This window comes from Mauremys reevesii, linkage group 6, assembly GCF_016161935.1.
Source record: "Mauremys reevesii isolate NIE-2019 linkage group 6, ASM1616193v1, whole genome shotgun sequence".
Classification (NCBI taxonomy): Eukaryota; Metazoa; Chordata; order Testudines; family Geoemydidae; genus Mauremys; species Mauremys reevesii.
Genome location: NC_052628.1, coordinates 108857605 through 108879557, shown reverse-complemented (window position 1 = coordinate 108879557; position 21953 = coordinate 108857605). Strand labels below are relative to the sequence as shown.

The 21953-nt window shown below is 40.1% G+C and overlaps 1 long non-coding RNA gene across 4 annotated transcripts in view; it reads left to right on the top strand.

The window, feature by feature from the left end:
* Positions 1-21953, top strand: part of LOC120407263 — a 234434-nt gene that overhangs the window by 200697 nt on the left and 11784 nt on the right. For 3 of the 4 annotated variants that reach the window (XR_005599865.1, XR_005599866.1, XR_005599864.1), the window contains one exon: positions 986-1793. The exons of the other annotated variant lie outside the window; for it this stretch is intronic. This is a non-coding gene — a long non-coding RNA (uncharacterized LOC120407263). Of the gene's footprint in view, positions 1-985; positions 1794-21953 lie in introns of those variants that run through there. 4 annotated transcript variants of the gene reach the window in all.

Genomic DNA, 21953 nt, shown 5'->3' with positions numbered 1-21953 from the left:
GAATACAGAGTAAAATCCTCCATTTGCCCTTTCCAGATTTAAACTCCTCACTCATTCGGAAGGGTTATTATTCCATTTTACACAGCAGTCTGCAAACCTTCCTGCTAAGATGCTTCCTGCTTTATGGGCCTCAGTCCATGTGCACATGACGACTCAGCCATTAGTGATATGCACAGTAATTTCTCCGTATACGACTCTTAGATACTTATATCAGGTGGCAGCCAAATCTAAAATTAAGATAATTCCCAAAGAGACTACAGGGAGTAATAACTGTACTAGGCCACTGCTCACAGAGTTAAGCACAGCAGCCAGGAGACTTTTTTTCCTCTTTATTTCTTCATTTTCCTGTCATGCTCTCCCAGTCTCTCACATATTTGCAAATTGTTATGATTGTTTCTCAGAGCGCTTAATTAAAACTCACCAGCTCTCTAAGAAACCCAGTGGAAAATAGATTCTGCTGAGCTGACTCTCCTGCTCCAATTGGGGAGGCTCAGGCAAACAAAGAGACAGGAGAAATATCATGAGATGTGCCCCATGACGTGTATCCCAACTATCCCAGCTTGAGGTCAAAATGCACCAATAACTGCAGCCTGAAGGCATTTGCCAGTGTCCAGATTGAGCAAAAACATCTGTTTAAACACACACACAACACACACTTTTGCTGGAGAGATATTGTTCAAACAAACTACTGCTGGTTAGTGGCTATGGCTGGGATTCAAAGGTTGATTTGGACTCGTACTTTTACAGTTAGAATCAAACAGTCCCCACAGGGCTAAATGAAAAAGAGAGAGGAAATGAGAGAAGATATGAAAGAGAAAGGGGAGAGTAGAAGGCTGATCTGTGGCGCACTGAAATGAATGGGGGAAAAACGTCCATTGAATTCAGCAGTAGAGGATTAAGCCCTGAAAGAGAAGATGATGAGAGGGGGAATAGGAAAGAGAGAGAGATTTAGTGGCTTGGGCTCTTAATGCTCTCTCTTTTACAGTCTGCGTGCCTGGGATTTGTTGGCTGGTGTAATCAGCTGAAGGAGCAATAGTGATGGATGACAGATGATTATAATTTCTGTGTTGTTCCAGCCATCATAAGTCTGAAATGTTTTCCGAATTGCTGCAGCTGCAACTGATGCCATCTCTGAGCAATAATCATAACAATTTGCAAATATATATGGATTAGCACGTTCCTAATGGGAAGCTTAGAAACAGGCAAGTTGTGCAGCTGCTCATTTGCAGCTTGTAAATGTCCAGTCTTCTGGGAATTGTGCCTTCTTCTGTATGCGAGGGCAGCTGCCAGAGGCCCTTTTGGAATGGTAAAACTATAAATAATACAAATATCTACCTGAAAAATCATGCTTTTACCCCCTCTCCTTCCCTAAAATGCACAGAAAGCTGAAGGAAAATAAAATCTGGGTTTCAGTTTCTATCTGTGTGCAGTGTATGCATGAAACTGCTGATTGACTATGCTAAGCCAAAGGTAATAATTATGGCTTTTATCTTTATGTGATTGAAAAGTTTCCAGGAAATCTGTGCCCAATAAAAGTGAGTTTTGACTTTCATTGGCTTGATACATAGTCCGCATCAAAGTGTAATAACCCTAATTTCTTTCTTTTTCGCTTATTTATCCCAGATACTGCTCATGGAATGATTATAGTCTTTAATGGGTGAAGAAAAAAATATGGCTTTTGTTTCTTCATTTATGCATTGCACTAGCTCCTGCCCCTCTTAAATAACCATTCATGTATCGGGAAAGCAAAGTGATGTAGCCCAGCTTCTCGGTTGTGTGTTTTTTTTTTTTAAATAGGCCTAATTTAAGTACTTTTTATTAGTTTGCTGTTCAACCTCTAAATTGTTTCTCTAATTAAACAATCCAGAAATATATTAAACTTGGAGTTATCTAAAAGCCTTTGTTGTTTCTTGTATCTTCACTTCTTAGAGCAGCAGAGAGAAAAGTACAAACTGATCTAAGTGCTAAATGCTGTGTTAGAGAAGCCAGCTGGAGGAAAACAAATGTGTAGCGAATTCCAGTTGTAATAATAGCTTACCTTTGTGATAGTGATTATTACCAGCATATGCACCATAGATCTGGTCCTTCAGCAATTATTCATTCCAGTAGCCCTATCAACTTCAACGCTACTATTAATAGGCAGCAGGATTGGATCCCATAGGAGCAGCATTTTTGGATGTCTAAGCATGTGTAAGGACGTTACTGGAAGACTAGCACTATAGTTACTAGGATGGTCAGTTTGTTTGCTATCAGCTTTCCCCTTTTTGATCACCCCACACTTCCGGATCCATGGAAGGGCATTTTCAGTTGCCAGTGCGGCCAAGTCACCTGTCAGAACATCATATTTATTGAGCATGATACAAGTTAAAATTCTACAGTGATTGCTTAAAAGTTAATTACTTTTTAAAAGTTTCCCAAGGGATGGAGTTGACTGGGATTGGAGCCTGGGAAAGAGGCTGCTCAGGAGGGCAGGTCAAACCTCCTGGACAGGCGATAGGACAAAGGAAAGGAATGACTTGACCTCCTAAGAAATAACTTGGATCAGAAGAGCATCGGCATGGACTCTATTCAGGCCTTCTATGAGTGCTGGCTCCCACTGTTAAACCCATTAGAATTGATGCAGCCTATATTTATATATTGCCTTGCATCTCAGAAAATCCCAAAGAACTGTACCTGTGCAGACATCTATTTCTCTCTTCCCTTTCCCATTAACAATGGATTGTGAGAGTTTGCATCTGGTACGTGGGGATCTGGATGCAAGAGTGCTGGGACAATTGTTATGCTGGGGTGCAGAGAGCCATTGAACCAAACTGTAAACCCTGTATATAAAGGATGCCAGGGGATGCGACAGCACCCCCAGTTCCAGTACCTATGTCTGTATGTAAATCTTTGCACCCGCTGCTGAAATGCTGCCACCTCTGGATGAAACTAGGCAGCTGTTTCAGCATCACACAGCACAGCAGGGTGAGGTGGGAAGTGAAAAGAATACTGCAGCCCCCTGAAACTGAAGTAGCTGAATTTTAATATTCTTTCCTGCTTTAGGTAAAAAGTTATGTTTAAAAATTATGATTTGATATGAACATGTGAAATCTTCTTTCTCACTTCTTACGCCGGTGGGGGGTGGGAAGGAGTATTAGGGTATTTTTTGGTTGGTTGGCTGATTGGTTTTTGTGTATTTCTGATCCTGAGGTGCAATTCTTGTTATGCAGTCTACATGTTCAAATGGATCAGTTATATTTTATAATACATTGTCCCTGCCTCTAAGTTCTGGACAAATGAAGCTCGATGCAGCTAAGAGGGAAGGACAAAGGTGGCTGCACACCATCTTTGTGACCCTCTGGATTCTGGAACAGCTCTAACTTACTCTCCGATACCAAGGGTTCCCAGTGGGCAGTTATTACGGCCGAGAATAGATGAAGCATGGCAGGTCTCTGGCCACATCTCTCATACTAGAGGCTGAAAGTGCACGTGGCAGAAAGCCATTGTGTTGCTTGTACACGGGCCAGAGAACTCTCTTATATCACACATTCCCCAGAGGGGTTGTTCCCACCACATTTTGGCTCCTTTGTGTGGCTGAGGGCATAATCAAGGCTAATAACTTTAGACAGAATGTACTGAAATTGCACTGTGATTATGCTCTGACACTAACTCATATACTCACAATGCTAAATATGGGACTGAACCACTTAATCCTGACCTGGGACCACTGCACATTGGAGGTGGAGAGGAACAGTGGCTGCTCTCCTAGCCTTTAGGCATCAATAAAAGTCTTGCCTCACTAAAGGATTCAAGAGTTGTCTTCATAGTGTTCCTGCCATGTTCTGAAACATCACTTAAAGAATTCCATGTGATCTGTAAAAAGGATCACCTTCCCCATGTTCTATGAAAGCAAGTACTGGCCCAGATCTTCAGCTGGTAATTCAGTGTGGCTCTAACAAAATCAATGGAACTTCTTCAATTTAGGCCAGCTGAGGCTCTAGCCTATGTTTATTGTTTAAGGCATTGACTTCCCGTGCATTCTGTTAGTTGTCTGAAAGGGTAACTTTGGCCTCAATCTCAAATCTATTTAGGTTGAAATCAATGAGTGTTAAGCACCTAAATACTTTTGAGGCACTAGGCCTTTGCGTCCTTACTGATTTGGAAACAAACAACTTCCAGCAAGTCGGAGGCCTCAGTTCAGACATAAGCACTAGTACACTGATATTCCAGGCACGGTAAAGGGAAAACATTATGTCTAAGAGTTCAGCTATTTATAAAGTAAAAAATAAGTCTGCGGTTTTATTAGACACTTGTGTCAATTAAGCATCAATTGACAGTTAAAAGAACATTTATTGAGATTTAATAGGAAAGATGATTTGTAATCAAGTTAAAATTATAAGACACAAATATAATTAGATTTTCAGTACATAAAAATTGTAAGGAATATTTAGGCACTTAATTGGAATTTAAAAAGCCAGCAATATCGAGTTAATAATTGTGACAACTAATAGAGTATCCAACTAAATGTCAGTATTTTTGTTAATTGATATTTAATTTGCTGTAGACTGTCTTGGTAAATGTTAATTAAATGCCAGAAAATTCCTTATCATTTTAAACGTATTAATAATCTTAAATTATGCCTTTATTGCTTACATAATTGTGAGTTAATTACACAGCTACTAGACTTACTCTACCCATTATACAGTGCTCAGGAGAATCTGCCTTTTTACAGGTCAATAACCTCACCTGCTTGTTGGCTACTCCAATGGAATGTGAAAAGCTGATCATGAGTAAAGGTGGTGTTACAGAGATGTAGCACAGATCATTTGCCAGACAATTCCCAGCTTGATCCAAAGGGCTTTGGATCAGGCATTATGTACATTCCTATATTAGGGCATTTATAAAACAAGTATCTTAATTAATCAAGGCTCTAAAGGTTTGTAATTCAGAAAAGCAGTGAGAAGTTAGGGTGTTTACAGGTACTTAAAATCTTGCCAAATGCTTTCAGTGATTAAGCAAGATGTGCAAACTTGCCTTAGTATTTGCAGAATTCATGTTATTTATGAATAGGGTAAAATAATTCAGGTATAAGGCAGCATGAAGGCATTATATTTAGGGACTGTATTAGTTTGGGGAAACTAGTAAGTATTTATCAATACTGTATTTGAAACCACGGAGACTCTTCCATTCCTCTATCCACAACAAATCTCCTCCCAACACGGTGGCTGGTTACCTACTATTATCCTCTTTTGGCCAAAATGCTTATTTCCCTATAGAGCTCCAGCTGGTGTACGTTAGCATAAGTCACTGGAGTTGCCAGTTTGCATGAGTGAGGATCTGATCCTCAGTGGCCACTTACAGAAACAACTATTTATATGTTTTAATAATTTCCTTTTCCTTGTCTTGATATAAGAAAACAGCTTCTTAGCTAAAAGCCACATTCCTCCCTATCCCATCTGTCCTGACACAAGGATAAAGGAGACTGATTTGGTTCACATTTGGAAATTGTGGACAGATGCATGAGAAAGGAGCACATGGATAGAGAGTTTTCTTCCTTTAGAAGTTTAGGTGACAGCTCCACATCTTATTTATTTCCAAAAGTTTGGACTCTCCTTGAAAATGGATAGTCCATAGATATTGAATTCTGCCATAATCTATTATCTAAGTATCTACTGTCTTGTTTTAATATGTTAATTGTTACCACCTACATTTTTCATGAAGTCAGTGGGTACCTTTCTGACTTCAATGGGTGTTGGGTTCAGGCCCTTAATGAACCATTTGTGCAATAATTATTGCTGCCCTATGAGATGTGAAGGTTGTAAATAACTAACAGGAATGCAATATAGTTGTTGAGATTCAACAGTTCAAAAATATTGACCCTGTTATCACTTTCATGGATGCCCTGAAAAATATATCATTATGCAAACTACAAAGATCCACATCCTGCCCCATCCTCTTGCCGGAGTGGACAGCTTTAAGCACAATGAACCACTTCTTCCATGCAGCAGGAAGGCATGGCCCATGTGGGCTGGAGAGCAGTTGCCAAGCCCGATGTATGTGCAGCAGCCTGGGGCGGGGGGGAAATCTTTATGTGGAAGGGAGGATCATGGCATGGCAAGTGGATCTGTGAATATGTGGATCCTCTGGCCAAACCTCCACATATAGAGGGAGTGGAATCCTCTACTACAGTAATAGCGCCCTAGGAGCAGCACTGCTGTTGCCCTATACCCTTCAGAGGAGGGATTTGTTCCCTTGATCTGTGCTGAGATCCCCTAGGCAAGGCCTGTTTACTCAGGCTTTGCTCATGAGGCCAGGATTTGAGCCAGAGATTCTAATCTGTATGTTGCACTGTCCAAATCACAAGCAAAGCAGCCCTGTTGAGAAGGGCTTGATATCTGCCATATGTTGTGGAAATCAGTGGGGGTATGTTTAGCGACAGTGTGCACTCACACACCGGGGGTTTGCTCTCCTAAATGCCTGGAGATGTTCTGCGAAAGTATGTCAACTGAGTGAAAATGTTGCCATCTTGTTGGGGAAGGACATTCTGATAGCTCAGCAAAGGGACAGGTGCTTGTATTAAAAAGATAGAGGAAAGAAAGTCACCTGGATGAAGATGCTTTAATCAGATTAGTGGTTTATCCCCTGTCCTGCTGGCTTTTTTCGTACATGTTGTATTTTCTCTAATCACTCTCCTTCCACAAATACCTCTGAAAATTGTGCAGACGTGACCTCAGTCACTCCCTCTTTTTTCTTCCAACCCCACCAGAACCCAGCAAGCACTTTCTGTGAGTGCTTCTCCTTTGCCTCCAGCCTCTATCTCAAATCTTCCTCCTTTCCTGCTGAATTTGTTTTGATACCAGATTCAGTGCGTGTTGAATACCAGGTATCTCAGCCCGTATTAATTACATTACTGGTGACTGGTTGAGGAAGACTTAATAGCTCAGACAAATGGCTTCTTTTACATGCCAGCTCTCTTTTCTGTCTCAAGCTGACACTTTGGGGTTCGCTTCAGAAGTCTTACAAGAGACATTGGCCAAAAAGCAGAGAGAAGGCACCTGGGGTTAGATAACTGCCCTTCTGAAAAGCTAGTTCAGTAAAACACATAAACTAAAAGACACTGGGTGCAAACAATATCTGACTGGGCAGCACACACACTGGGATTCTATGATGTATTGTGATGCACTGAATGTGGTCTTGCTCTTTCTGAAGTCAGTGGAGATTTTGCTACTAACATTAGGACTAGACTGTGCCTTTAGGTACAGACCTGAGTAAGAGATAATGTGTAAACTGTACCGCCCCAAAAGGAGCTCTGGGAGGCATCATGAATTAGAGAGATCCTTTGAATCACAGATCCTCTCATGCTCCCCTTGGCACTAGCCAGGGAATAATCTGTTACAGCAAAGGAATGTATTCTCCCCTGCCACCCCATTCTCATTTACTGACCAGCATCTTTGAGTGAGGGGGCAGATCTATGGCTCCAACTCTCCCTGCTAATTCCCTGCCCACGTGCTCATGAGGGGTTGCATCAGGCAGCAATATGCATGGGGAGCGCCGCATTATGAGCAGGTTTAATGTGACTTCAGAGGTGGAGTGGAGGGGCTTTACTCTACTCCCTTCTGCATCCAAGTAAGAGCTAGCTACAAGCTAAACCTTAAATAGGAACAGGGTCTCGAGTTCTATCTCTCTTTAATTTTGCTTTTAAACAAATAGAAGGCTCTAGAATTCCTGTTCTTATGTATCTTTTTGGCTTCCAACTCTGCCGTACTAAAAAAATTTGAAATCAATTCATTATTTTTTTCTTTAAACTTTTTGGTGCATAAAACATAAGTTAAAATGTGAAATTACTGAAGATCTAAGCCCAGAGGACTGAGGCTATGTCTACAGTACTGAGCCTATATGGGCATAGCTATGCCTGTATAGCTATGCCGGCATAGCCCCTAGTGTAGATGCTGTGTATGCCAACAGGAGTTCTGCTGACATAGAGTATGCCTACACTACAAGGGACTCAGCTCAATGTTGCAGCTACACTATTGTTGCTCTGCAGTGTAGATGCTTATTACAGTGACAGAAGGGGTTTTCTGTCTCTGTAGTAAATCCATAACCTTGAGAGGTGGTAGCTAGGTCGATGGAAGAAGTCTTCCATTAACATACTTGAATCTGTTTTGGGGGTTAGGTAGACCTAGCTGTGTCACACAAGGCATGAAACTGTTTCCCAGCCCTGAGCGATGTCACTAGGTTGACCTACATTTTTAGATGTCGACCAGGCCAAAGTAACACCACCTCCCTAAATGACATTAGCTGATCTGACAGAAGCACTCTTCTGTCAGCTTAGTTGCATCTATACTAGGGGTTCTGACAGCACAGGTATGTCGCATTGGTGGTGTGAATTTGTGAATTTTGCACACTTCTATCTGACACAGCTATGCTGGCAGAACTTTGTAGTGTAGATCAGGCCAGAGCCTTGTGCTGCTGTCCTTTAACCTTTAACCTTCTGTTATGTAACACCATCCTATGTAAAAAAAATAACAGAGCACTGGTTGGTTGTTAACAAAGTTGGCTTTTAAATAAAAAATCTATTGTTTTCTTGTCTAGGAAGTCTGTTTATATTATCCAGCAGAGCTGTGCAAAATCTTCTAAATAGTATTTTAAAACCTCAAATATTTTCACATTTCATTTTGAATTTTCAAAGTAGTTCAATTTTGCAGGGAAAAAAAGGTTTTAGGCTTTTTTTTTTGCTGAGATATACAACCATTTTTGCTCGGATTTTTTGAATTTCTTTCACGTAATGATTTTACATTATAATCATGAGATGTCAAAACTTACATACTTTGAATTGAGAATGGCCATCTTGTGGAGACTTTGAGCAGGAAATCCATTCAATAGCTCCTTCCCAAAGAATAAGTTGTTCCAGTATTTTAAACTGAGGCAGCTGGGTTCTCCCTGCAGCATCCATCATAAGATGACACTTGATGCCAATGTTACCTAGCGCATGCACCTTCTCTATACATGTCTGGTTAGTGATACATAACAAAGAAAAAAGGATGGTCACCCTGATCCTGCAAACACTTATGCACATGCTTAACTTTAAGCATGAGTGATATCAGTGGGACTACGCACATGTGTAAAGTTAAGCATGAATGTTTGCAGGATTGGGGCCCATGTGTATTGTGTATGCTGAGATGTTTATTTGGGTTATACCAACAAACTAAAAAAGGGGGAAATGTTAAATTACTGAATACCTGAATGGCATTGTATTGAGAGAGAGATACTAATGCCATGTCTGCCTTTGGCTAGCACCACCACGGTTCAATCGGCACTACAAGTGGGTGCCACTTTTATTCCTAACGCCCCCTTCAGAGAGGCAAAATGGGATGGCTCCAAGAGTCACTGACTTGACTTGAATGGATTTAGGATCTGGTCCTAAAAGAAAGTGGAATTATAGGAAGTGGATTGTGAAATTCTCTGGACCTGATGCAAATGAGTGACTAAAAGCAATGATTAACTTCACTGACAGTGAAGCCATGACCATGATCTGTCCTCTGACACACAACCTGCTGTTTTTGTTTTCATTTTATGTTTCATCTGAGTGACATAGTGGCAGGGGAGGCATTTTATCCATTTCATTATGCTTGCAATTATGATCATTCATTATGCCATTGGGGCTGCACATTTATGTCCTACTGACTTAAAGCCGGGGCTCACCATTGACAGCGCTAGTGAAAGTTAGCTGAAAAGAAATATTGCATTGCTTGATTTGTTTGTCTTCACCTACCACGTACATGATGTTGCTCTATTATTTCAAATGTTACTGAATATTTAAATGGAGGGGAAAAGGATTAGGTTTTGCCTCATGCCAAGATTGTAAAGGTTTGTCTTGTTTCCAGCTGTGAAGGGATTACTTCTTTTTAGCTGTAGGCACTTTTTGCTATGATTTCTATAGTGCTGTAAATGTACACAGCACTGTCCTATAGGTGAGATTGACCCAAACAGTTAAAAGGGCCCTGTTCCATAGTGCTGATTATCTAGCGGCCATTTTGAAGTTGCATTACCTACAAATAAGACAACAGGGACAAAACAATGGATTTGTGTCCATAATAATGATTCTCTGGCATTTTTTTTCTTTATAAAACAAAATTAAAAATAGTGCACCTTTTGTGCTGGTATATGGTTGGCCCCCATTATAACAGCCTGATCCTGCTAGTATTTAAATGTATGCAAAAATGCTATTGACTTTAATGGTTCCAGTCTGCTTCCACAGGAGAGCAAGGACAGTTCATAGAACTATAAACATACGGTCAGTCCGTAGAGATTAATTTGTCCTTGGTTCATAAACATTTCCTGTGGTGATGTACAGAATCTGAGGAATTTCAGTGAGATGTGTTTTTGTATAGAACTGTTAATGCCGGTAAATGACATACGTAGTACCATTAATAAAGGATAGTATCCCCAGATCCATTGAAGTATTGATCAGAGTTTCGCTAGTAAGAGGGTAGCCAATAAAACTAAATTCATTAGGAGTACAAAACATATCAGGCCAGCACTTCAGCCGGCCTAAATCATCATAGCTCTATTAACTTGAATGGAATGATGTTGATTTAAACCAGCTGAGTGTCCAGCCAGTCATCTATATATTTTTACATCTAGATAGCCTTCTCTCTTTTGTATAAGTGCCAAGTACATGGACTCTCACACACTACATAAATGGGAATGAGAAATGCTCAGCACCTCTGAGCATGAGTCAACAGCATAATTGTTCAGACACAGTTCTCAGATCTTGCGTTCAGATATTGCTGTGGTGGGTGCAGCATAAATACATAGGGCCAGATCCTCAGCTGGTGTAAATCTGGGCAGTTCCAGAGGCTTCAGAGGAGCTAGTTTGGTTTAAACCAGCTGAAGATCTGCCCAAGAATCAGTAAAGCGGATAACTAGGTAGTAGAGCTGTTTGGAAAACTTTCATCAGAACAAATATGGAAACACACTTTTGTGATTGTTTTCTGACCAGATCTAGTAGTGAGCAAGCCAAGTAAAGAGCACAGATTTCACTGAATATGTATTACTATAGCAGTCCACAGAAAATTGATTGGAGGGAGTTTTGAAACCTGAACATCTTCACTACATATCACCCTTTGAGCTTTGCAGACAATAGGAGTCTTGCTTGATGCGGGGCTAAGATACAAGAACTCAGATCAAGAATATTAAAATTCTAGAGTGCCTGTGAATAGGGTCCTGCTGATGTTTGATTGCATCTGGTCCTAATCATGAGCATCTGATATTCTTACTGCTGGGTAGGGTTGCCAGGTATCTGGTTTTCGACAGGAACGCCCAGTTGAAAAGGGACCCTGGCATCTGTCAAAATATTTGTCAAAATAACTACACAATATAATCACACCAGTTTCAATTATGATGGTCATTTATTTCGAAATACCTGTCAGCAAGTTTGTCTGTAACAATACAGACGACAAAAAAGATTCAGGAAATGTTTTCGACACATAGATTCCTGACTAGGCATATTTACAGAGACTTTTGAGTAATAATTTATTTTAACTACAATGCAGAAATGTATGTCCCGCACCCCTCAGAAGCAGTGCAAAGGCTCCCCAGTGCTTGGGGGAGTCAGGGGTAGCAGAAGAAGGAGGGAACTAATTGCTGGAAAGGAGCCTGGGAGTGAACCTGGAGGGTTGTTAGGTGTGGGTGGGAGAAGTGTGGAACAGTTTTTTTGGGGGGAGGGATTGTTAGGGAGTGGGGGAGCCTCCCCGATGCAGACCCTAGCTGACCCCTAGCCTCTACCATTCAGTCAGGCACATCTGCCCCAGTCCGCATGTGTCCCTGCTATAGAGCCCCACATGATTTTCAGATGTGACAACTTTATAATGCAGTTTTAAATTTTCTTTAAGCACACAGCCTAGCTGCTGCTTGTTCCTTTTAAGGTTCTCATGCTGTACATTATAATGGAGCTTCTTAAATTTGTCCTCAATTTTTTTTATTTTCGGATCCAATTTGAGTAATTTAGGTCGTCAGCTTTTCTATTCTGGCTTCACCATTATTAACTCTGTCAGCTGGCTAGTTTGTCTTCTGATGTTTTATAGGTCAAATTTTCTAAACATGGTCCCTGTTTGACCAGTTATATGTATAAATTGTTTTGTTCATGACAGATGAAGGATATGGGTTTTGATGGGTTTGTGCATGTGATTTCTATAATTTGTATGTGAAGGTGAAAGTGAAAAATAAAATTGTGCATGCATAAATGTAGCCTGCAACGAGGCCTCTGAAACTTTGGCCCTATATAGTAAAATATTGTGACTTCAGCAACGGTGTGATTTCCTGCTGAGTCTTATAACTTAAACTGAATGGAAAAGTCAGACATCCTTATCTGCGGCACATAATGTAAGAATCTCAAACATATACTCAAGTTTCAAGAATGTAAAATGCATGTTTAATAGTCCCTATTAGAAATATTCGGAAGCATTTCCAGCATGATTGTGACATCTAGAATAATGTAATATAATTACAACTATATGCCAGTGAATAGAAATATATATATATAAAATATAAAATCTCCTGCAGGCCAAATGTAACTATTGCAAATATTATCATTGTCAAAGGACTCAGCTTCATTTCGTTTATATTTGTATAATCTGTTAATGAAGTCAGTTGTCATAACTCTTTATTTTTAACTAGGCAATGCTAATAGACTAGCTTGTATTTGTATGTTTCAAGTCACTTTACCATATAATATGTAAATACTATAAAATACTAAAATGTTATACTGATAAATTTGTTTGAACCATATTCTGAATAATATTACACTTGTGGGATGATCACTAAATGCTTTAGGACAAATTTTCAAGTTAAACATTTATTTAAAAAACAGGACTGAAGCTTATATGTTTTATTCAAAACTGATATCTCCTTCAGGAAATCTGCAAATACTGTATATGTTCATTTTTTTTCAGGTCAACTAGTTCTAAAAATGCAAAACCAAATATTCAGGGTTTTCAGCACTACACTCCAAACACCACCTAGAAGGATGAAAAATGCTCACTGTGTCAGTACACTTTACAGGAAAGAAAGTTGAAAAATTGACAACTCAACATCATGGGATAAATACACTGAAATGCATAAATAGGTACTCTTCGAAAACATGCTTCTCTCTTGCCACTTCAGTATGACTTAGATATAAGGGGCTCAGGGATCTAACGGCACATCTGTACCTCTCTGTGGTTCCACAGACCAGTTGCATATTAAGGTGTGGTAGGGGTTTTGAAGGAGATCTTAAACAGACAAATTAATTTTAAAAGATGATGCTTCCTAGTTAGTGTGCCTTGAAAAGGCAGGAACTGGGTAGTGGCTAGGTGAAGGATACATCTTAGTACTTACTCACTGATCTCTTTGCAGCTTTTGACTCAACTAACCACAAGATGATTCTTACACATCAGAGCTGGTGTAAACTGCAAAGCAGTACACTAGCTCCAATCTGTCCTTTCTAAATGGACCCAGAGAATGGTGATGTCAACTGCTTACCTTCTCTAAAGGTCCTCACCTATGAAGTCCCACAAGGATCTATGCCATTCCCCATATCTTAGAGGTGGTGAGATGCTGTGGGCTCCACTACCAACAATAAACTAAAGGCACCCAGGTATATATCTCATTTTTATGTCTCATATACCATACAAAGATGTCACACAGGAGATAAGCATCTGAATGATGAACAGCTAGCTCAAACTGAACTCCGGCAAGACCAAAGTGATGCTGATATGAAGCACACTGAGGAACTTTCCAGGACACCACTTCCATCAGTGGAGTCTGTACTCTGGATATCCAAGTGTGAAGCCTTGGGGGTCTTGTTCAGCTGCTCACTAAGTCTAAATGATTTGGTGTTAGTAATGTAAAGCACCTTTTCGCCCTTCCAGCCATCTAGGAAACATTGCCCCTTTGTCCCAATTGAGGATTTTGCCACAGTGACTCTTGTTATTAATCACCTCTAAATAACACTTCCTTATTTACTTTCTCCACACCAGTCATGGTTTTATAGACCTCTATCATATCCCCCCTCAGGTGTCTCTTTTCCAAGCTGAAGAATCCCAGTCCTATTAATCTCTCCTCATATGGCAGCCATTCCATACCCCTAATCATTTTTGTTGCCCTTTTTGAACCTTTTCCAATTACAACATATATTTTTTGAGATGAGGTGACCACATCTGCATGCAGTATTCAAGATGTGGGCATAGCATGGATTTATATAGAGGCAATATAACATTTTCTGTCTTATTATCTATCCCTTTCTTAATGATTCCCAACATTCTGTTCGATTTTTTTGACCGACACGGCACATTGAGTGGATGTTTTCAGAGAATTATCCACAATGACTCCAAGATCTCTTTCTTAACAGCCAATTTAGACCCATCATTTTATAGCTATAGTTGGGATTATGTTTTCCAATGTGCATTACTTTGCATTTATCAACACTGAATTTCATCTGCCATTTTGTTGCCCAGTCACCCAGTTTTGAGAGATCCTTTTGTAGCGCTTCGTAGTCTGCCTGGGACTTAACTATCTTGAGCAATTTTGTATCATCTGCAGATTTTGCCACCTCACTGTCTACCCTTTGTCAAGATTATTTATGAATATGTTAAATAGGACTGGGCTCAGTACAGACCCCTGGGGACACCACTATTTACCTCTCTCCAGTCTTGAAAACTGACCATTTAGTCTTACCCTTTGTTTCCTATCTTTTAACCAGTTACCAATCCATGAGAGGACCTTCCCTCTTATCCCATGACAGATTACTGTGCTTAAGAGCCTTTGTGAGGGACCTTGTCAAAGGCTTTCTGAAAATCTAATTACACTATATCCACTGGATCTCCCTTGACCACATGCTTGTTGACCCCCTCAAAGAATTCTAGTAGATGGGTGAGGCATTATTTCCTTTTACAAAAACCCATGTTGACTCTTCCCCAACAAATTATGTTCATCTGTGGGTCTGACAATTTTGTTCTTTCCTATCATTTCAACCAGTTTGAAGTCAGGTTTACCGGCCTGTAATTGCTGGGATCATCTCTGGAGCCCATTTTAAAAATTGCCATCACATTAGCTATCCTCCAGTCATCTGGTACAGAAGCTGATTTAAATGATAGGTTACAGACTACAGTTAGTAGTTCTGCAATTTCACATTTGCGTTCCTTCAGAACTCTTGTGTGAATACATCTGGTCTAGTGACTTATTACTGTTTAGTTTATCAATTTGTTCCAAAACCTCCTCTAATTACACCTCAATTTGGTACAGTTCCTCAGATTTGTCACCTTAAAAAAATGTCTCAGGTTTGGGAATCTCCCTCACATCCTCAGCCGTGAACACTGATGCAAATAATTCATTCAGTTTCTCCGCAATGGCCTTATCATCCTTGAGTGCTCCTTTAGCATCTCGATCATCCAGTGGCCCCACTGGATGTTTAGCAGGCTTCCTGCTTCTGCTGTACTTAACATTTTTTTTTTTGCTATTACTTTTTGAGTTTTTGACTAGCTGTTCTTCAAATTCTTCTGTGGCCATCCTAATTCTATTTTTACATTTCATTTTCCAGAGTTTATGCTCCTTTCTATTTTCTCATTAGGATGTAACTTCCACTTTTTAAAAGATTCCTTTTTGCCTCTCGCTGCTTCTTTTACATTGTTGTTTAGCCACAGTGCAGGGTGTGGAATGCCAGAGGCAAACTTTTCTAAGGCAAGGGACTACAGCTGTGAAAGCATCTCATAGAAGAGATTTAGGGGTAGGGTTTTCAAATGATCCTAAGTGATTTAGTCCCATTACTAGCTCTGTCCTCCAGATTTAGGATTTATTGTGAAAATCTCCTATGATAAACAGCATGGGCCAGATCCTCAACCAGCTTATACCAGCATAGTTTGATTGATTTCAGTACAACTGTGCTAATTTACATCAGCTGGGGATCCAGTCTTTAATGCTTTCAAAATTTTGGAAAAGTTATCCTTTAAAAAACCTCATGAATGTGCATGTAAGTTTTCTAAATTTAGTGTGAATAATGTCAGATTTCCCAATCTGGCCTTGAATGTACAAAAAGCTTGCTCATAGACTTTAAGTGCCAAAGGGATCATTGTGATCATCTGGTCTGACTTCGTGCACATTGCAGGCCACAGAATTTCACCCACCCACTCCTGTAATAGATCCCTAATCCCTGGCTGAGTTACTGACGTCCTCAGACCATGGTTTAAATCAGTGGTTCCCAAACTTGTTCCACTGCTTGTGCAGGGAAAGCCCCTGGCAGGCCGGCCCGGTTTGTTTACCTGCCACATCCGCAGGTTCAGCTAATCATGGCTCCCACTGGCCGCGGTTCGCTGCTCCAGGCCAATGGGAGCTGCTGGAAGTGGTGCGGGCTGAGGGACTTACTGGGCGCCGCTTCCAGAAGCTCCCATTGTGAGCCGCGATCGGACGAACCTGCGAATGCAGCAGGTAAACAAACAGGCCCAGCCGACCAGGGGATTTCCCTGCACAAGCGGCAGAACAAGTTTGGGAACCAACTGGTTTAAAGACTTCAGGTTATAGAGAATCCGTCATTTACACTAGTAGAAGCCTGCAAGTGACCCATGCCCCATCCTGCAAAGGAAGGCGAAAAGCTTCTCTTCTTACTTCTATTGGAAAGTTTATGGTGTTTGAAGAAAACTTTTTTATTTCTGCTGAAAACTCATCTCTATTTGTTATAAGAAAAATAGCACAGTTCACCAATGAAATTAGCTTTAATTTGGTCACTCTGTACCTCAATGACATTGGGTTTGTTTTTTTTAAGCAAATAAACCGCCCCATTGAAACTAGTTGCTTTAAATTCAATAGCTCAGTGTGGTCCATCCTGCTCAGCAATAGGGAGACATATTTCCTCTACAATGGTGCTATAAAGAATATCTTGTTAATATTGCAAATACCGAGGAAAATCAACTGCTTGAACAAGTCAGCTGCAAGTTAATAGTCAGCAGTGTTTCTAACAGAACTGGGACTCATCTTCCTCAGACAATGAAGAGTGCAAAGACAACTCTCAGCTGGTATAAAGCAGTGTAGCTCCATTAAAATCAATGGTACATTAATTTATACCAGTTAAAGATCTGGCCCTATGTGTTTTGTTCTTTCATCTGTTTAACAGGATGGCTCAAGCCCATAATATTATGAGAGTCTTTTGTAGGTATTTGTGTTTACAGCCATAAATCAAAGTTACAATGATTTAACCTGATATTAAGAGTTTTGTAACTTTATTGCAGCTCTATTAAAAAGAAAGACATAATTGGAGATCAAGGTACAAGGATAAAGGAGAAGCTCAGTGACACTTCACAGCTATCACGAATATAATGTGAATAGAAAAAGGAAGGTACTGTCTGCAGAATAGCCAACTGCAATCAGAGGTTGTTAAATTACAAAAGCACAAAGGGATTAAAACAATGTCTCTGGCAGGTTTGAGTGAAGAGGAAAAGGAAAAATATCGAACAGGTCAAGTAACATTGTAAAAGTAAGGTGGTCCAGTCAAAGATCTATCAAGACTTCTAAAGGAAAAAACAAACACAAAAATATCTCATCATGCCTAGCAAAGAGACTGGGAGCAGAAGGAAAAATAAATAATCATAGACTCATAGAAATGTAGGTCTGGAAGGGACCTTAATAGGTCATTTAATCCAGTCCCCTGCACTGAGGCAGGACTGAGGTTTGTCTAACTTGCTCTTAAAAACCTCCAGTGATGGAGATTCCACAACCTCCCTAGGTAATTTGTTCCAGTGCTTAACTACCCTGACAGTTATGAAATGTTTCCTAATGTCTAATCTAAATCTCCCTTGCTGCAATTTAATCCCTTTACTTCTTGTCCTGTCTGCAATGCTTAAGGAGAACAATTGGTCACCCTCCTCTTTATAACAACCTTTTATGTACTCAAAGACTGTTCTCATGTCCCTCTCAATTTTTTTGTCTCTGGACTAAAAACATCCCATTTTTTTCAATGTTTTCTCATGGGTCATGTTTTCTAGACCTTTAATTCTTTTTGTTGCTCTTCTCTGGACTTTCTCTAATTTGTCCACATCTTTCCTGCAGTGTGGTGCCCCGAAATGGACACTGTACTCCAGTTGAGGCCAGTCAGTGCTGAGTAAAATAGAATAATTAAGTCTTATTTAGAACACTCCTGCTAATACATCTCTGAATTGCGACTCCTATTTAGTTTGTGATCCACTATAATCCTCAGATTCTTTTCAGCGGTACTCCTTCCTAAGCAGTCATTTTCCATTTTGTATTTGCACAATTGATTATTCCTTCCTAAGGGTAGCACTTTGCATTTGCCTCCCTTAATGATCATATTTTATTATAGGCCCTTAGGATACAAGTGAGATAAACCTTATTTAGTATCCCTTCCCTCTTTCACCTTACCTGTTTCTCCTCTTGCCTTTTGTCGTCTCATTATATTTTTCCTTAATTTCCCCATTATTCCTTTTGTTCAGTTTTCTTTTGACACAGGACAGTATGTTACTCAAGTGATGTTCATCCTCTGGTGTCCGCAGAGGGTGCTGTCCTTGTACTGTAGGACATGTTGTCTTCAAGTGTCCCCAGCTTTCACTGGGCTAGATCTGATGTGTTGGTTCATGTTGAGAACCCCTTTACTCCACAAGTGGTCCCTCTGACTTCCCTGGAACTGTTTGTGCAGTAAAGTGCTACCAAGCATGAATAGGGCATCAGGATCTGGGGATAGACTTTCTTATCTATCTAAACTACTGGAAAAGCGCTATAATAATAAATGGCACAGGTAGAGGGAAATAGCTAAAACAAGTTTAAAAGCCATCCTAAAACATACATTAATGTTGTAGCTATGTTGGTCCCAGGCAATTAGAAAGTCAACGTCTGAAGAGGAGTTCTTTGTAAGCTCAAAAGCTTGTCTCTCTCACCAACAGAAGCTGGTTCAATAAAAGATATTACTTCACCCACCTTGTCATCCTAAAAAATATACGGGTATGAGTCACCCAACACTAATCTAATCTCTGCTAGGGCTGAGCAAAACACTGCAGAGTAGGTGTTAAGGACCTGCTCATAAGTGTGCAAATGTTGGGATTCTTTTCTGAATTATTAGAACAGTCTGGGTCTACAAAATTGGGCTGGAAATCTCAGGAGCTTAGTGGTACTTCAGTCCCTCCTTAAACTCAGCAATGCAGATACAATAATAATAATCATCATCATAAAAAAATGAGGAACACATAAAAATGATTCAAGATTTTCTGAACCTCAAAAAGAGACTGAAATCAGGTTTGGTACTAAAAATTAGTCCAGGAGTTGTTCTTATTTTTCTAAGCCAGTTTACTTGTCCCTAATCTGTGTTAGGCATTTATATAATTGTTGTTTTTTATATATTGTAAAAGGATGTGATTAGGTTTTGTATAAATTAGCAGACCTTTCCCATGGCCTCATGGAGTACTAACAAATGAAGTACCTCAGAAACTCTCCAGTGTCACCCCAGCTGCAAATGTTTCCCCCAGATGCTTTCACTCAGGTAGTTTATATTTTTCCCTGTGTGCCTCGTTGCATGCCACAGTAGGTCTTGAAACTTCAGGCTTTTATTTTTAAACAAGCCACATGATGAAATGGTGTAGAGGAGGAAGTCAGTGGGGTACAGTGCAAGTGTGCTGTGAAAATGAGTAAGCCAGATGCCATCATCGCTTGAGCTCAGTTGTGGATGTATTCATTTTCTCGCGAATCTGTGACCAAAGCTGGCAGGCATAATTGCTTGCCCCGCACATATTGATGACACAACTCGGAGCCCATAAGGGATCCCTGACCATTCAGAAAACCATAGGGGAAACATGCAGCAGTACTTGAAATAAGACAAATAGTTGGAAATTTTTATTGATTTTTTTTTTTAATGTACATGACATAGAAGTGAGTGCCTTAGGCTCCAGTCTGCAAATAATACTCCTGCACTACTTAGTGGGGCCACTCATATGTGTAAAGTGACATTGTGTAAAAGTCTTTCCAGGATCAGAGGTTTGCTTATTAATATAAGAATGAGCCCAATATACAGTCAAATTGTCTTTTCTTACCTTGTAATCTATACATTACTTACTCTCTCTCTCTCACTCATATGAAGATGTTTCTAGTAATATGATCTAACGAGTTTTTTTTCTAAGCTTTAAGACAGATTCTCATCTTCAGTATTGTAGTGTAAATATAGAGCAAATCCATTGAAACCAGTGGAGTTTCTCTGGTTTAATACTAGTGTACCAGCATACAAATTATACCGGTATATCATTTTGTACTAATAGTTCTTGTATTTATTTCTAGTAGATGCAGTTTAGATAAACCCTGTAGGTTGAACACACTGTGGAACAGACACTGTTGAGAGAGAGAGAGAGAGAGAGAGAACAGGTATTGTATGAGTACTAAAGTGGCCAATCTCCTTTAGTATCCCTCCTTTTTGGGGGGAAGGGATAGTTCAGTGGTTTGAGCATTGGCCTGCTAAACCCAGCATTGTGAGCTCAATTCTTGAGGGGGCCATCTGGGGCAAAAATTGGTCCTGCTATTGAAGGCAGGGGGCTGGACTCAATGACCTTTCAAGGTCCCTTCCAGTTCTAGGAGATTGGTATATCTCCAATTATTTTTATTAGTATAGATTCCACATTTATTTATTTATTTATTTATTTTCCAGAGGGATAACTTCTAAACAAATACATAGTCACACCCGCCCCAACATAGTGAATCTCTTTGGTGAACCCTCCATGTTTTAGACTGCATCCAGTGTAGTCTATTCACGTGGTCACCTTGCCCAGTCTTTCATATACACATCAACACAGTGCAGCTCTTTTACAGTCTTAATAATGTCCCCTCCACTATTGAAAAGGGCAATATGAAGTAGTGTAGGCCCAAAGTTTAAATATTGTAATACCCCCAAAAAGGGTGGGGATGCTGACAATATGATTTTTTTTTAAGCTTCAATGAAAAACGACAACTTTTTTTATTGTTGTTGTACAGCCAGGCACAATAGCAATGTGCTTGCATAGAGGATCTCTAACCATGGGCCACTGACCATTGGTGTTCTTCAGAACACTTGCTGTTTGGTCACATACTGCTGACTAGCTTCCACGTTTACAGCTGATAAATTGCATTAAAAGACAGATACAAATATATTTTAATGCCTTCCTAATATTTCTTTATTCAAATTAGAGTTATCATGGGTTGTGATGTACCCATGAATAGGAGCGGCATTGGACCATGCAGCCATAATGTCAATAGAGTTACAGGGCTGTAGGATTGGAGTGTGAAAGCCATTATGGTTGTGTAGCCATTATGTCTTCCCCAGCTCTTTAGTGGCTGCCAAACTGACCATATTCCTCATTATGGGCAGCCTGCATTCCAATTTTGCTCATTGCTCTGCCACAGAATTTGTAATTGTGCCAACTTCCACTATTGCCTACAGACAGCACTATTTGGCCTGTCCAGTTCCTCTGCTACATCACACGCACATTACATCACAGCATCTGCTTGCATTGTTGTCATTACCTGTAAATAAGCTTCCGGTTTGGTGCCAACAGCATATTTCCTTTAAACACTGGCCACTGCTTCCTGTGAAAACAAGTACGTCGGTGCTCTTTAAAAGGATGGTTGGTTGGCTTGAAGTCGAACTCCTCCATAGCAGCATATTTTGTGTGTATCTTATCATTCAATTGGGCCAGGCCCTTCGCTGATGTACATCAGGCTACTGCCATTGACCTCAACGAAACTAGGCAGCTTGACACCAGTTCAGGATCTGCCCTTCCCATTCTCCTGCTTGCGTAATGGAATGGTACAATCAGGCCCCATGTTTCTAGTCTGAAAAGCGAGCGAGAGGGTAAAGATTAAAGGGAAGGGAGAAAGATGATTATTGGATGGAAGGGAATCTTAAACTGTGACATTATTTGTTTGACCAAAACTTGTAAACCTTATTACAGCAGTTATACACTGTCAATAAAACAATT